The sequence below is a fragment of the Papio anubis genome, chromosome 3 (genome assembly GCF_008728515.1).
Source record: "Papio anubis isolate 15944 chromosome 3, Panubis1.0, whole genome shotgun sequence".
Taxonomy (NCBI): domain Eukaryota; kingdom Metazoa; phylum Chordata; class Mammalia; order Primates; family Cercopithecidae; genus Papio; species Papio anubis.
In genome coordinates, this window is record NC_044978.1 from 50844321 (window position 1) to 50862111 (window position 17791).

General features: G+C 37.1%; 1 protein-coding gene across 1 annotated transcript in view; it reads left to right on the top strand.

Moving 5' to 3' along the window:
* Positions 1-17791, top strand: part of SLC7A11 (solute carrier family 7 member 11) — a 230745-nt gene that overhangs the window by 69214 nt on the left and 143740 nt on the right. Inside the window, exons 2-3 of the mRNA XM_031664264.1 lie at positions 10343-10489; positions 10570-10652. The gene's annotated coding sequence lies outside the window, so the exon portion shown is untranslated. The remainder of the gene's footprint in view (positions 1-10342; positions 10490-10569; positions 10653-17791) is intronic.

Consider the following 17791-nt stretch of genomic DNA (forward strand, 5'->3'; position numbering starts at 1 on the left):
TTCAGTTGTTTCAGGTAGGAAGGTAAATCTGGTCCCTGCTACTCTATCTTGTTTAGAAGCACAAGTTTGTATTTAGGTTAAATATTGTTTTTATGTGCTTTCAGTGAAGCTACTATATAGGAATTCTTGATTCAGCTCTGTGTTTGTAAACAAAATAGTGGCAAAGTAACAGGAAGAATCCACAGAAAGTGGGCAAAATATGTGCTTGGTTAATGTCTGGCAGGAGGAGTCTGGAGTTTGGGGGAAAAAAAACATAGTGAGATATACCAACTGTACAAAATCAGACAACAAAATGGTTAATAATAATAATTAGACTTCTAAGGACACCATGAGTACAAGATTGTAGTTGATTGTAGAAATACAGTGATATAATAGGCAAGCTCAAATGGAGACAAAGGAAGCCTAGGGTTCTAGTTTTTGCATGGACACTGTGAGATATTGGCAAGTGATCTAACTCATCTAAGTATTATTAATAAAAATAATATGGTGACTTGGAAATAGATTTCTGGACAGCATTCACAGAAATTCTGATCTAACACATTTGAAGTGAGGTCTTCAAATCTCTATTTTTGTTAAGTTTTATAGCAGTTATATTGATGCAAAACTAGTTTGGGAGTCTGCTGATAAGATGAGCTCTTACATTGCTTTTCAACTCTAGCCTTACTCATATTTAACTTTTAGTAACGATAATACTAGCTATCGTTTGTTGAGCACTGCATATGTACCATCTTAGGTGCCTTACATACACGTCCCCTAGCCCCCTAGTCTTACACAGCAGATCTTATTATCCTCATTTTCTGAAAGAAGGTTGACATTTCTTTCTTAGAATGGCCTGGGAATTTGCCCAAGGCCACATATGGAGTCTGTCTAGAAAATAATAAACATAAATTTTATTTGTGACCTGGCACCAAAACTGTGCTTTTTCTATTTAATCATGCTGCCTATCAAAAGACTAATCTGTATATCCTTAATGTTTTAATATTATTGGTTCATGTCAGTCCAGTTTGTCAAAGGTTGACAAAGGCTCTTAAATATTCTAGAGAAGCATGAACAGAAGTGTTCTACAGATAATGGAAAAATAATTTTAAAATACTAGTAGTTTATAGAACACTTATTTACACTAGGTTAAGGGCTATATTACATTATTTATTTCAGTGATTTTTATGTGTTTGAGGGTTTCTTCGGGACAATTTGTCCATTACCTATATATTATAATTTGAATGAATGTATTGACTTAAGCCCTTTGTAATACCTTTAACATATGATACTTCCTGTCCATAGGAAATTTATATGCGCTTACTATTTTCATGTATATCTTCCCTTTTAGCCTCTTCTACTTATCATCTCTTTATTTTTTTCTATTAGTTTCTTTCATTCTTTTGTCATTTTTCCCCTTTTTATAATTCAAGGCAGTGCTTAAGAGAAGTCCCCTCTATGTGTTTATTTCTTGTTTTCAATTTTAAAACACTTGATAATGTTATTTCATATCAGAAATGGGTAGAGACATTCATACCATCCAGGTGTGAAGAAAGTGAGAGAATGTTATATGGATCAGATACAAAGATATTGCTGTGAACCCTGTGATTCAGGTGAAGTAGAAAATATTTGTATTTCAGAAGTTTTACCAAGATTCGAAGGAAGAATACAATTAATAAAAATGAAAACTTTTTATGTCCTGTCCAGATCTTTCATAAATATTTATAATATTTATTTGTAAAGTACTTTGAGTATTTGGGGCAATGCTTTGGATTGGGGTCACTGATTTAAATTCTGTCCATTCCCTCTCTTTCCTACCAGTTGCCTTTGTCTCCCCTCTCCCTCTATTTAATTGGAGCTTTTCTCAAACTTGAGCTGATCTGAATGGAGTTACAAAGTGAAATTAACTAATTCCCTTGAAAGAAGTAGGGGTAGCAATACTTCAGAAAGCTTATTAATTCCTCTTTTCACTCTGCCTCCCTGCTCTGCTCTCAGACCTCACTTGGAACCCTTGGAGAAGGAAAATTAACAAGCCTCCTGAAGCTGAACCACTACAGCCTTTCAAGGGAATTGGCTAATTTCACTTTGCTGCTCCATTTGGAGCAGCTGGGGGTACTGATCTTGAGGGAAATAATAGGACCTAGTGCTTGACATCCTTTACATTTTTAAATAAAATTCTACTAAGTTTTCTCATCAAACTAAAAAATGGTGTTCACCATATATATGCCTACATCACTGGTTTATATACTGACCCAAGCTATTCATACATCTTCCTCTATTTTCATTTCTTAAGCCCGTTCGAACCTTCCAAATTCTTTTTGATCCCTGATACTGAATAACTTCTTTCCTAAATGTCCAATAATTTTGTTTATCAGTAAGCAACAAATAGTTAAGTCATTTCTTTTTCTAGTGGCGTTCTGACTACAATGCCCTCTGCCCCTACTTCCTTTTCAGAATCCAAGATACGTTATTTGGTCCTTGTTTAGGATATTCAGTCTTGGTCTCTTAAAGCAGAAGTATTCTACATCATGCCTATTTCTATGCTTTACTTAGAGAGAATCACAGAAAGAAATCAGATGGCCCTTGGTGAGGGTTCTCACAACGCTCTCATTCCTGAATTCTCTCAACGCTTCTGTAACATGACCACACTTTCAGATTCACAACCCATTCTTTTTCTAGGTTAACAAATTCATAGGACATTAACAGTTTCACACTGTACTCTGGGGGCATTTTAGCATTAACCTCTTTACATTCTGAGCCTTACCCATGTGAGTCTTCTCAGTTCCTCTCAAAGATATTTTAATGATGGAGCTTCATCTTTTGCCTTATGGTGACTACATTTCTTCAGTTCCCACTTGTGTGGAAGTTTCATAAAAATCCTGCTTAGAGTCTGAAATGAATTGCTTTTTGTAGAATGGCCCTTCAAGTAGTTCCAGACTAATGAGAGCAAACAAGATGGACTTGCAAAAGTTAACATTCAAAAATATATAATGTTTAAAGTAACTATCATATCACCCACAGGCACTATGGACAATCAGAGGTAGATGCTTTTTGATATTAACCACATATATTTCTGTGTATCATCAATTGCTGTTGCATGCTTTTGTGTTGTGAATGTATTAAAAAGTATTCTTTTTGAAAATAATGGAAGACTCCAGTTTTGACATCAGAGCCTCTGACAAGTGAATCTGTTCTCATTATCTCAACATCTATCTTGGCTTGTAAAAATCCTGCAGGTTTATGATGCATCACGGTATCCTTCACTACCTCCTCTTGTTCTTAAACATAAAGCTGCCACTTGTGCTAGGACAAGCTTGATAAGATTGTCTTATAGATCCAATTCATTTAAAGGGAACATTGCTGCCGACACTAACATCCCTTTGCCACAGCTCTTTTCTGCCTGAGTTAGAATATTATGCTCGAGAGTTAGAAGGATGAAGTGCAGATATACTATATGCACAAAATTACCACTCACTCCTAAAGGGTTAGGGCCTTAAATATCAAGATATTCATTCTAATATGAACAGAGGAAAAGTGCTGTTTTTGCACTTTCTTAAATGAGGCCATAGGCTTCAACCATCTACTATACTATCCTTAGTAAGTGGACAATAAGAAGAATAATAAACCGTGGTTCATTTTAGATGTTAACCCACATCCAAATACCTGAATGACCTTCTCTCAAAGCTGTTTTAAATAAATGGTGTATAAAATACACACCAAGAGAGTCATAAACGGCCAAGGTGATATTTGAGGCCTTATGGGAGGTACTCATTTCAAAAATTCCATGCTCTGTCACCTCTAATGATCTTTGGCTCTTCATTCAGCTGAGAGTTGGCTTTTTAATGAACAAATGCCCTAAGCAGTCTAGATGGCATTCTTATTATGGTCATATATTTTGGAAGTGTGATGGGGAAGAAACTGATATAAGAAGAAGGTGTAAGAGAAGGAAAAGAATACCCGAGAAATGGAGGGCATACATGTCCCCGTCAAAGTGATAATAAATGTGGTGGGGTGGCAATGCCTGTGGTTGTGAATGCCAGTTGATGAATGAAGCCTCATATTTTGCACCCCCAGACTTTAAGGATTCTGGATGTATCCAAGTGTCTGCTGTATATAAGTCTGATAGGCACACAGTCTAGCCCATAATCAGTGTACGTGTATTTTTTTCATATTATAGAAATGTGGATGTTCCCTGGGGTTATAAAAGAATCCTGGGGTCCTCTGAGGTATTCCAGGAAGTGTGGGACCAAGTAAACTGCTCCTAAACGTCTTGGAATGTCTTGAATTCTTGTAGTTAAGAAAGGAAGAGGAAAAACTCTATAAATAATTTGCCAGGTTTCCACTAGTTATCTTGGCCTGAGAATTGTCCCCTTGGATGTAGTCCTAGTGGAGTTTAGAGCACTCTTTTCTTTTTTTCCCCCCAACTTCAACAGTCTCAGAAGCTTCTGGACCACACTGGAATCCTGTTAAGAGTTAAATATAAATATCTCAGCAGCATCATGGGCTTCTAAATCAGGCAACAAGAGGAAATTCAAATATCATTACCTCTAACTCAGTTAGCCCAGGTCATGAAGCTCAGGGACATTTGATTATCTTCAGTGATTGATTGTGGCTCCTAAATGGCTCTATTCCATATGGAAGCATCTTTTCCTTACATTTGAAACAAAATATTGGAAACTAAGGTTTATGTTAGCTCCTGTAAGCACACTTTCAAAATTATATTTGGTTTATGTTAGCTCCTGGAAGCACACTTGCAAAATTATATTTGATAAACTTTTGGGTTTTGAAGGAAGCCAGATACCATTTTAAAGCATATTGTGTCAAATGACATGTTTCCAGTTATACCTGGAGGAATTATTCGCTTTTTATCATCAAACAAAGACATTTGCTTTTGTACTATATAGGGACTCTGGACTAATCAAGAAGCACAAATGACACGTAATAATTGCTTTAATATAATTCTATGTGACTTACTTGTCACCCATGTATAGAGTAGACTTGTATGTATATTTTCAGCATATTAAACTTGCTTCCAGTATCTTTTCGATTTTTTTTTTAACTGCAAAATGTTTTCATTAATCTAGATGACTGGGAGTTAAAGAAAGGTAGCTTCTGAAAATTCCTTTCCACGTGTAAGTCTGCAGATTCAAATAGTATTTATCAAGTTAATGTTATGTATCAACTTCAGAACCCTGCCATTTCATTTATTTATAGTGAGACATGAGTAGATAGAAATAGCCATATACTTTGTTTTTTATTCTGATATGTGTTTAAAACGAGGTGAAATCAGTATCTGACAAGGGCATTGACCAGGGTATCTGTAATTCACAAGTGATGAGAAGGGAAGAGTTAATGGGATTTTTAATACGCTGAATAGGGCTTTTCTGCTGAACAGCACTACATTGTCTGAGAGCAACAGCTCTTGAATATTAAAAGAGAACCGTTTTGTCTTGTCCTGTTGCCATGGAAGGAGAGAAAGTGATTTTAGAAAAACAAACAGGAGAAGTCTTGAAGAAATTAGATAGATTTGAAAAAAATTTGCCTGGTGGTATTCCTCTTGCCCAAACTGTATATATGTATAGGAGGAAGGCAGGGCAAATAATCCATCCTTCCATTGTTTTGAAGACAGATTAAAGCTCTATTGCTGTCCTTGAGACAATGCAGGATGGGAGTGCTAAGGCAGGATGAAACTAGTATGTAGCTAGTATACACATTAGGACTGTACTTTCATTAGGCATTCGTGGGTGCACTTACTGCACCACCTTAGAGGCAGCACAAGCTACTTTTTGCTTTTATGTGGCCATATATTTGTCATAGGAAAGAAAATTTTAAAAACTATTTTATCTCCATGGATTGGAAATCTTTCTTTATGTTATGCTCCATTAAAAAAGAAAAACAAGTTCAAGGTCTCAGTGCTTTACAACAATAACAGTTTATTTCCTACTCTGTCAATGTAGGTTCTAGGAGAGCTGTGGGTCTGCCTCACATATCTTCCTTATTTGGTGATTGAGACTAAAGGAAAGAGCCTTATCTTGGTCTTGTGGCAAAGGGAAAGAACAGTGACAGAGCCATGGGATGGCTCTTGAAGCATCTACCCAGAGGTGGCAGATAGCACTTTTACTCATACTGCATTGGCCATAGTAAGTTACATGGCCAAGTGTGATATAAATGACCTCCTCAGACCATGGAGTATTCACAAAGACAAGCATTTCAAGTCACATGCTAACAGATAGATGCATATAATTTTCTTTTAGGAAGGAGAATGAAAATACATAATTGAGATAAATAATGCCATCTTCATCACCCTTGATCAATTTTGAAGGCTTATGGAAATAAAATGTGATACATCAGAGGCTATAGATCTTGCTCCTTAGGTGTATACAGAGTTAGGCTAGCAGTGATTCCCACGGTTTAGAGTTCCTGAAGATCACCTAAATAAGTTGTTAAAAATGTAAGTTCTTTCAGCCCAATGCCCATCATTCAAAGAGTAAATAAAGAAGTTATGATATATATATATATACACACACACACACTCCATGAGATACTATTCAGCCATAAAAATAAATGAAATAATGGCATTTGAAGCAACCTCATTGGAACTGAAGACCATTATTCTAAGTGAAGTAACTCAGGAATGGAAAACCAAACATCATATGTTCTCACTTACAAGTGGGAGCTAAGCTATGGGGGTATGCAAAGGCATAAGAATGATACAATGGACTTTGGGGACTTGGGGGAAAGGGTGGGAGGGGGTGAGAGATAAAAGACTACATATTGGGTACAGCGTACACTGCCTGAGTGATGGTTGTACCATAATCTTACAAATCACCACTAAAGAACCTAGTCATGTAACCAAATACCACATGTTCCCAAAAACACAATGAAAAAAAAAAAAAAAAGAAATAAACAAAAGGAGGAACAATTAAAAACAAAACACTCCTGTTCTAGAAAAAGGAGTATGAAGCATAACTAAATTAGTGCTTAGGCATGAACATTTGGGTGATAAAATTACAAAGAAAATAAAGACGTGATTACCATAAAGATCAGGACTGTGATTACTGTTGAAAAGAGGGAAGGGACTGTGGTTAGGATAGATGGATGGAAAAAATATATTTTTTAAACCTAGCTGTGGTTACAAGGGTATTTGGTTTATTTTATATAGTCTTCTATATCTGTTAGATTTTACAATAAAAAGTTTTTTTAAACACTGAATAAAAAACAGCAGGTTCTCTGATGCAAGACAAGGATGCCCTCTCTCACCACTTCTATTCAACATCGTATTGGAAGTCTTAACTAGAGCAATTAGGTAAGAGAAAGAAATAAAGTGCATCCAAATAAGAGAGGAAGTCAAACTATCCCTGTTAGTAGATGACATGATGCTATATCTAGAAAACTCCATAATCTTCAGCTGATAAACCATTTCACCAAAGTTTCATGACACAAAATCAATGTACTAAAATCACTAGCATTCTTATACACCAACAACAGCCAAGCTGAGAACTAATTCAGGAAGGCAATCCCATTCACAACTGACAATTGCCACAAAAAGAATAAAATACCTAGGACTACAGATAACCACGGAAGTAAAAGATCTCTACAATTAGAATTACAAAACACTGTCAAATAAATCAGAGAAGACACAAACAAATGGAAAAACATCCCGTGCTCATGGATAGGAAGAATCAATATCCTTAAAATATCCTTAAAAAGCAATTTATAGATTCAATACTATTCTTATCAAACTACCAACAACATTCTTCAGAGAACTAGAAAAAAAATTTTAATTCATATGGAACCAAAAAAGAACCCAAATAACCAATGCAATCCTAAGCAAGAAGAACAAAGCTGGATGCATCACACTACCTGACTTCAAAGTATACTACAGGGCTACGGTAACCAGAACAGCATGATACTGGTACAAAAACAGGCACATAAACCAATGGAACAGAATAGAGAGCCCCAAAACAAAGCCACAGATCTACAGACATCTGATCTTCAACAAAGCTGACAAAAACAAGCAATGGAGAAAAGACTCTATATTCAATAAATGGTGCTGGGATAACTGGCTAGCCATATGCAGAAAATTGAAACTGGATCCCATCCTTAAACCATATGCAAAAATTCACTCAAGATGGATTAAAGACTTAAATGTAAAACTCAAAACTCTAAAAACCCTAGTGTCTTCTAGGGGTTTCTTATAGTTTCTTCTAGATGTTCTTATCTAAGCAATACCAATCAGGACACAAGCATGGGCAAAAATTTCATGACAAAGGCACCAAAAGCAATCCCAACAAAAGCAAAAATTTAAAAATGGGATTTAATTGAATTTAAGAGCTTCTGCACAGGAAGAGAAACTGTTAATAAACAGACAGCCTACAGAATGGGAAGAAAATACTTGCAAACTATGCATCTGACAAAGGTCTAATATCCAGCATCTATAAGGAACTAAGACAAATTTACCAAAGGAAAACAAACAACCCCGTTAAAAAGCGGGCAAAGGGGCTGGGCATAGTGGCTCACGCTTGTAATCCCAGCACTTTGGGAGGCCGAGGCAGGCGGATCATGAGGTCAGGAGATTGAGACCATCCTAGCTAACATGGTGAAACCCCGTCCCTATTTAAAAAAAAAAAAAAAAAAGTTAGCTGGGCTTGGTGGCGGGCACCTGTAGTCCCAGCTACTCAGGAGGCTGAGGCAGGAGAATGGCATGAACCTGGGAAGTGGAGGTTGCAGTGAGCAGAGATCAGGCCACTGCACTCCAGCCTGGGTGACAGAGTGAGACTCCGTCTCCACAAAAAAAAAAAAAAAAAAAAAGTGGGCAAAGGACATGAACAGACACTTTTTTTTTTTTTAAGATATACGTGTGGTCAACAAGCTTTGAAAAAAGGCTCAATATCACTGATCATTAGAGAAATGCAAATCAAAACCACTTCACACAGGTCAAAATGGCTGTTGAGAAAACGTGAAAGTAACTGTTGCTGACAAGGTTACAGAGAAAAGGAAACACTTATACACTGTTGGTAGGAATGTAAGTGTAACCATTGTGGAAAGCAGTATGATGATTCCTCAAAGAGCTAAAATCATTCTACCATAAAGACACATGCACACAAATGTTTTTGTTTGCTTTTTTTTTTTTCTTTTTGAGACATAGTCTTGCTTCATCACCAGGCTGGAGTGCAATGGCACGATCTTGGCTCACTGCAACCTCCACTTCCTGGATTCAAGCAATTCACCTGCCTCAGCCTCCCGAGTAGCTGGGACTACAGGCACGCATCACCATGCCAAGATAACTTTTGTATTTTTTGTAGAGACGGGATTTCACCATGTTGGCCAGGATGGTCTAGATTTCTCGACCTCGTGATCCACCCACCTTGGCCTCCCAAAGTGCTGGGATTACAGGTGTGAGCCACTGCACCTGGCCACGAATGTTTAAGCACGATTTACAATAGCAAAAATATAGAATCAACCTAAATGCTCATCAGTGACAGATTGGATAAAGAAAATGTGGTAGATATACACCATGGAATATGATGCAGTCATAAAAACAAACAAACAAACAAAAAAACGAGATAACGTTTTTCGTGGGAACATGGATAGAGCTGGAAGCTATTTGCCTTAGCAAACTAACAGAGGAACAGAAAACCAAATATACATGTTCTCACTTATAAGTGATAGATAAATGATGAGAACTCATGAACATAAAGAAGGGAACAACAGACACTGAGGTCTGCTTGAGCATGGAGGATAGGAGGAGGGAGAGGAGCAGAAAAAGTAACTATTGGGTACTAGGCTTAATATGTGGGTGATGAAATAATCTATACAACAAAACCCTGTAACATGAGCTTACCCATATAACAAACCCTCACATGTACCCCTGAAACTAAAATAAAAGTTTAAAAAAATGCAGGTTATCAATATCACCTCTCCTCCATCTCACCCCAACTGTCACTTCTAACATGGTAGTTTGCACTGAGGTCCAGGAATCTGCATTTGAAGAAGTAACTTGGCAACATTTTCTGAAACACTGACCCAGATGAGCTCTGTCTTCAGTCATGTAGTTGTGCTGTAAGAAAAATAGTATCCAGAGAAATAGTTTCTATGAATTCCCAATCCTTAGCTTTCAGTATTTCACAGTCCATATATTTTGGAATCCCTTTTATTCTTCTCTCTTCTCACTCATGGTAAAAGGAGAATAGAAAAGTAACACATGTCCAGATATGTTATAAAAGAGGATTAATGTTATCAAGAGGGGAGTTTATTTGTCCTCCTCTAAACATTCTACCCTAGAGAATTAGAAACACACTGGGGAGTAGATTCCTTCAAAAGACCAAAAGATCAGTTATTTATGCATTTGTTTGCACCATTTCAGGATGCAAAGTTATCAGAAGAGACAACCTCTCTGGTCTCAAGCCAGCTGGAACACCACCAGGATGCGACTGGAATTCTTTAAGGAGTCTTTGAGGACACTCCATCTATCCTGGGCAAATTTCTTGAGACTTGCAGACTGGCTTACAAGGTGTCACAGGCTTCTGTTGTCCCTTGCTGTCTATCTGTAAGTAGTAAAAAGTCTCTTCATGCAGTTTGTTGTATGCACAGGTGTTTTGTCTCACTGGACTCAGACAAGTTGGTGACCAGTACACAGTGAACTTGCTTCACAACAAGAGGAGAAGGAATTCCAGGTAAATTGACCTTCTATTCCTCTGGGTATAACTATGATCCACTATTAGGAATATTATTGTATTCTTTTTGGCAGTGGGCCACACTGGTACACAATTTGGGATGTGGTTGGGGGTAGGCTTAGAAATTCAGAGTGGAGCATACTATTAAACTTAAGTTAAACATCAGGATGGGTTTTGTCTACTATTTTGATTCTATTAATGCCCGGAACCTGAAGATAACAGGACCTTGCCATGCCAGTTACTATTTCTCCTTGAAGTGTTTCTTCTGAGCAGTAACTCTAAGGAATTGGCCGAGCATCACCTTGTTGCTTGTGCTGGGAGGGAGAGAGCAATGGCATTCCTGCTCTGAGGAAAGGGGCAGAAGCATCAACTCCCTTGCATTGTTGTCTTACAGAGAAAGTATTCTGTTTCCTACTTTTTTCACTTCACATTGTATCTTTTGCATTTTTCCTTCTTGCTACAATGTATTTAAAACTGACAATTACAGTCACTAAATTTATGTAATATTCCACCTAGTTAGTATATTTTTCTGCCATTTCCCTATTATTTAGTATTTAGAATATTTGCAATACTTGATATTAAAAAATAAATCTAAACATTTTCATGAAAGCTTTTGTCTCCCAAAACCTCGTTCTCTATCATAAATTATTATTTAATTCCTGTGTTTAATGGAAAAATCCTTTTAAAATATGTGATTATTTTATTTTTGACATTTTAATTTACATGGGGCTATATTTCTGTTCTTTCTCACTCACATTGTCTCCCCTTATGTTTATTCTTAATTTTGTTTCTTGAGATGGAAAGAGGGAAAAGGGGTGTAGTGAGATCTAGGGGCACAGCCTGAAAAGTCAAAGGTAATTTAAATTTCTCTCAGAGCCATTGCTTTACAATGAAATGAGCAAATGGAAATGAAATAAGCAAAAACAAAATAAGAAGAAATAATTAAAAGCAAAGACACAAAAATTCTAAATTAAGAACTTTCTTAATAATTTTTTTTTTAAGTAGAAAAATTCAAAGCTAGAGTGACTAAACTTTCAATTATGTGGAAGGCTTTAGAGCAGTGGTTCTCAGCCTGGGTGTGTGCCACACTGATATGTTTGGAATGGTGTGGGAAGGAGGATCACGCAGAGAGTGGGGTTAGGAACTAAGCCTACTTCTGAACCTCTTACTCAAATGGCAGCTTAGCCATCAAAATCTTGGGATCCTCATCACAATGGTGTGCATAAAAACATAAGTCTTGCTGATTAAAAAGAAATTAAGAACATTTAAAGGATGAAATTTAAAATACTGGCAGCTCTCGATTTGCTAATTCATATGTATCAATTTCAGTTACCATGGTTTAGTTAAATAACACCAGTCCCTCAATAACATGGTTCACGTTTCATTAACCATGGTATATTAACTGCAATTTCATGAAGTTCTAACCTCACTGATAGCACTTCAGTTCAGAAATCACTACATAAATAGCAGATGCACACCATGATCAGTGACGGATCACCTCAGTATGGCTACTGCACATCTGTTACTCAGTTACCACCCAGCAAAGCATGTAATTGTGTTGCCTCCACATCTTCCAATCATAAACTCACGTGACATTTTACAAAACAGATGATTAAAAGAAGAAATTGTGCAAGAGACCAAAGTACAGTAAAGAAATGAAAAGCAATAATGCTGGATGTGAAATTAGATCCAATAAGAAGACAGCTGACAATGGAATATTGACATTGCTGTCATTTGAGTTTCTGGGTATGAGGCCACGAAAATTTACTGAAAGAGAACTTAACATAAATGAGAAAGGTAGTTGTGATGAACAGAATGAAGATGTCCTAGAGGAAGTAATGCTGGCAGAACATTTTCACATTAGAAAAAACTCTTGGAGGTGTTTCAAGACACTGAAAGAACAAAGAATACAATGCCGGAAGGCATTCTGAACTTAGAAAAGCGTACGACAGTTCACCAGTGCGTAAAGAAAGATGGTGCTCCACATTGCCAGTTACATGACAAGGGGGCAAACATGGTTTAAACTACTTTTGATAAGTTTTTATGAAAAGTAAAACACGTTAGTTTTAAACATTTCTCATGTTTTAAGTTATATTGTACTAGGTATTAGTTTTACTATTTTTATTTCCTTGTACCTTTGTCAATGACAGCAAGAAAGATTTTGATGTTTTGGCAAAACTTTTTAAAGGCCAAGGCCCAATCATTAGTTTTCTCATTGATTATTAAGATTGCTTTGCACAATCATCTTGGCAGTCCCACATTATTGGGCTTGTACTGAGGATTATCTGTACCTTATTTTCTGTTACATAGTAATTTCAAATACTGTCTCCTTTAGTCCTCACAATAACTTGCTGAATGAAGCATGCATTATTATTTGCATTTAACAGAAAAGAGAGACTTTAGAGAGATCAAGAAATTTACACTTACTCTTGGCTGAGCTGTGGTTCTACAGTCGTCCTGTATCCTCTCTTCACTACAACGCTGCAGAGACTCATTCCCCTAAACTGCCCTGTCTGTCAGATGAGCACACCATGCATGTTACATTCCCAGAGTTTCAGCTATATCCTCTCCCACCCAGGGGCTCCTCTATTTTGCAGGTTCGCTGTGGTCTCAATCTGAGTCTTGCCTTTGTAGATCAATCGCTCTTCTGTTTCTCTACTATTCAGGGCATATTGTTGTTGTTGTTGTTTTAAAAACATCTGACTCTCTCTTTTCTAATGAAACTGACTGTGTGTTTTTCCACAAAGCCAGACTCTCCTTTCTTATGATCAAATAATTAAAAGTAATGAATTAATGGAAGAAACTTGCCGACCCCTCCTAGTGACTATTAGAATCCCAAGACTTAATCCCAGTCCTTTTTCTTCCTCAATCATCAAGCCCATCACTTTTTTCTTCTTACATCTTGTGGATTTGTTTCTGCTCTCAATCTCTGTTTCTAAATATAAATGTAAACAGTCATCTCTGCTGTAGTATATTCATTTATTTTATGAACACTGATAACACTATGTTCCAGACATTCTTTTAAGTGCTTTATAGCTTTACAAATATTAGTTTATTTAAAACCTCTTAACAGCTACCTGAGGCAGATACTATAATTATCATTCTCATTTATAATTGAGAAACTGAGACAGAGGCTTAAAGTAACTTTCCTAAATTCACACACCTGGTAAGTGATAGAGAAAGGATTTGAAACCAGGCAGTCTAAGTGCAGAATCCATGCTTTAAGCACTGTTTTAGAATGTATCTCATTCATGCATACATTCATGCATTTATCCATTTAGCAAACATTTATTAAGTGCTTATTGTATCAAACACTGTAACAGAGAAGAAAGAAATGTGTAAAAAATAAGTGGAGAAATGTTTTATAGATTACGTCACAGGTCAGGGTTAAAGTAAAGACACTAAGGAGTGAGTGGTCAAGTCTAAACAAGAAAGGCAGAGAAGAAATTTAAAATAGATGAGTCTTGAAATATTTGTGGGCAGTTACCTGGGGAACAGAACACTGCATTTTAAGGGCAAAAGCATTTTAAGATAGAGGGAGGGCTGATAACAAAGGCATAGAGGCATAAATAAACTGCTATGTTTGAGCCACTTCCACGTGGTTGAAGCAAGAATTGAGGTAGGGTTTAAAGTGAGACGAAAGGTTGAAAACACAGGAAAGATACAACGTGAGGGGCAAAGACTTGGTTCTGGCAATGAAACTTGAGTGTACATCTGACTCCTGTGCTTCTGCCTGGGGCAACACAATTAGATTGTAGGAAGCTAAAACAAGGAAACTTGTATTCTAAACAAATCACCAAGTTTATTTTGTGGTAAAATAGTTTAAGAGCCACTGCTACAGGTCCGTCAGGCCTCCGTGATCTGGCTTCTGGTTTGAGTACTCTGCAGAGCACTTCACAGAGAGCTTCATTTTGCACCACGGGAGACTGAGCTTTCCTCTTAACAGAAAGAATCCATTCTTACTCAGTTCTCCAATAGAAAAACCAGTACTTGTAGAATGACTCCATGTTAAACTCCTTTTGCCTAAAGAAGCATATCTTGGTTCAATTTTACATAAATTCACCATGCTAGGCACTGTGAATTATTGCAAAGATGAGAAAAAAAGAGATTTGGTTTTTAGCAACTCAACATCTAGTCATCCCCAATCTGTTTTTCATATCTTATTATTAGAGTGTCATCATTTAAAAAATTTGCATAAGAGATCTTAAATAATATATGAACACTAAAGCTGCCTCGCATTCTTAGCGTTACACAGTGCATCCTGCATTCATGGATGGGAAAGGGGCATCACTACTTAACGGCTACAGAAGGTCTTCTGACTCTGGACTCATGCAGTTTTTCCACCATGTCGTGTTCCTTCTCACCCCGGGTTAATTCCTTCTTTGATGCATATTTTTTCTTGAACATTCACGTATACTTTTATATTTTCCAGAGCACTCTTTCCTCCCCTTTTTACCTGTGAACTCCTACTAACCATTATAGTCTAAGCTTAGAAACACTTCTTCTGCCAAGCCCTTCCTGACCATCAAAGTTGTGGCTAAGTGCTCATTTTAGTAACTGCTATACCAGTACATTTTTACACTGCTATAAAGAACTATCTGAGACTGGGTAATTTATGAAGAAAAGAGGCTTAATCAACTCACAGTTCCACAGGCTTAACAGGAAGCATGACTAAGAGACCTCAGGAAACTTAAAATCATGGTAGAAGGCAAAGAGGAAGTAAGTCCGTCTTACCACGGCAGGGCAGGAGAGAGGGAGAGAAAGCAAAGGGGGAAGTGCCACACACTTTCAAACAACCATATCTCACGAGAACTCACTTACTAACATGAGAACAGCAAGGGGGAAGTCTGCCTTCATGAGCCAATCACCTCCTACCAGATCCTTCCTCCAACACATGGGGATTACAATTTGAGATGAGACTTGGGTGGGGACACAGCCAAACCGTATCACCTGCAGTAACACTGTCATAAACAAATGTCTACCTGGATGTTTTCTCCACTAAACTGAAAGCTCCTGCAAGATGGCACTTTCCCTGATGTATACCCTGTTGTGTGCCCTGAGACTGCTAAGCATTTGTATTCCCAAAGCCTAGCAGTCTCAGGACACACAACAGGACACACAATTCCTTGATGACTTAGGAATTAATGAATGAATGGATGATGGATCCTCTATATTTCCTTTTATGAGGAAGAGATTAATTTGTACTTATTCCAATAAACCCACAGCAGACTTGTATTTAGGAGCATTCATTCAGTTTCAAGGAGCTGCAACAGTTGAATATTCAGTGCTGCATTTTGTGATAATATTTGACATTGAAGATTACATTAAAATTGATGTTGGTGTTTGTACAGGCATTTTTAAACATTAATCAAACAATGACAGGGGAAATATTGCTACAAGTTATGAAATTAAGTAGTTGAGGAATGATACAACCAAAGTAAGCAATAGAAACTCTTGTTTTTGTCTAGTGGGGGTGGGGGTTTGAGGAAGATATAAAACCTAGGCTACTCAATCTACTTTCAGCTTCTCCTAGAACCATAAAATATTAATATATAAGTCACTTTTAAAAATCCTTTATTTGACCTCCAAACAATATAAGAATTGCTGTAATATCGTGAAAAGTGGCCCTCTATCCAGTATTTTAATTCTTTGAAATAGTCTCTTTACTGTAGAATGATTAGAAAACTCAAAATAGTAATAGTAATATTATTAATCATCTTCTCTAAGGTTGTAATCTGGGCTGAACACAGTGCTAAATGTCAAATATACATAATCTCATATAGCTTTCACAGCAATCATATGAAATAGGTGTCATTACCCCTGTTTTACTAAGAGGGAATAGCCAAGACTGAGAGAAGGCAAAAATGTAAGTCCTCATCCGCTAGCAATTATTGGTGATGTGATTTTGTATCATTGTCTCAATGACTGCAAAATCCAAAGCCTTTCTTATGAAATACACGAGTTCTCAAATAATGTATTGTTTATGTTTAATGACAATTTTTACTTCCCTAGTTTTATATATTCATTTTAGTTTTGTCTTTCAGAGCAGCCCAGAAAAATCTTACCCCTCTTTTTCAGCACAGTCTTCCGAAATTTGAAAATAGTTATTATATACCCTCTAAAACATTTGTACATGAATGGAATTAGTGCCTTTATAAAAGAGACCCCAGAGAAGTCTCTTGTTTCTTCTGCCATGTGAAGACACAGTGAAAAGACAGCCATCTATGAAAAGGACCCTCGCCAGACACCAGATCTAGTGGCACTTTGGTCTTGGTCTTCTAAGACTCCAGGGGTGTGAGGAATAAAACACCCAGTCTGTGATATTTTGTTATGTTAGACTGAATGGAATAAGACAACGTTATGGACTGAATTGTTTCCCCTAAAAATTTGTGTGTTGAAGACTTCACACCTGAGTACCTTAGAATATGACCTTACTTGGTGATAGGGTGTTTACAGAGGTAATCAAGCTCAAGTAAGGTTAAAAGGAGAAACTTAATCCTGCATCACAAATTTCCTTATAAAAAGGGGGAATTTGGACACAGAAACATGCATAGAGGGAAGGTGATACGAAATTGCAGGAAGACACTGTCTACAAGCCTAGGAGACAGGCCTGGAACAGACAAAGGGCCCTCCCTCACAGCCTTCGGAAGGAACGAATCTTGTCAGCATCTTGATTTCAGATAGCTAGCCTCCAGAACTGTGAGACAAAACAGGTCTGTTAAGTGAGCCGGTTTGTGATGGAACTTAGTTATGGCAGCCCTAGCAAACGAATACATCTACAGATTCTTCAGCTATCTTTTACAACACTTTGTTTCCTGTCGGGTTTTGACCACAGGCATTTTAATATGTCAATACCCCATTTGAAATTTGAGGTCAAGGCTAAACAGATGTAGTCTGACAAGTGAAAAGAAGAGAGAAATGGTTAACTTAATTTCTCTTTCTTTCTGGTTACTGTTCCTCAATACACTATGAGTTGCATTGAGTTCAAACAGCTGAAACTTTGGACTCAGAGTGAGCTTCTGCTTTTCGGATTCACAAGCAATGTTTTGAAACCCTTGTGGAGAGGGGAATCCTTCTCCACAAAGTCAGCAGCTCAATCACAGACACAAAATTTGGAGGAAAAAAATGAACTTTGTATC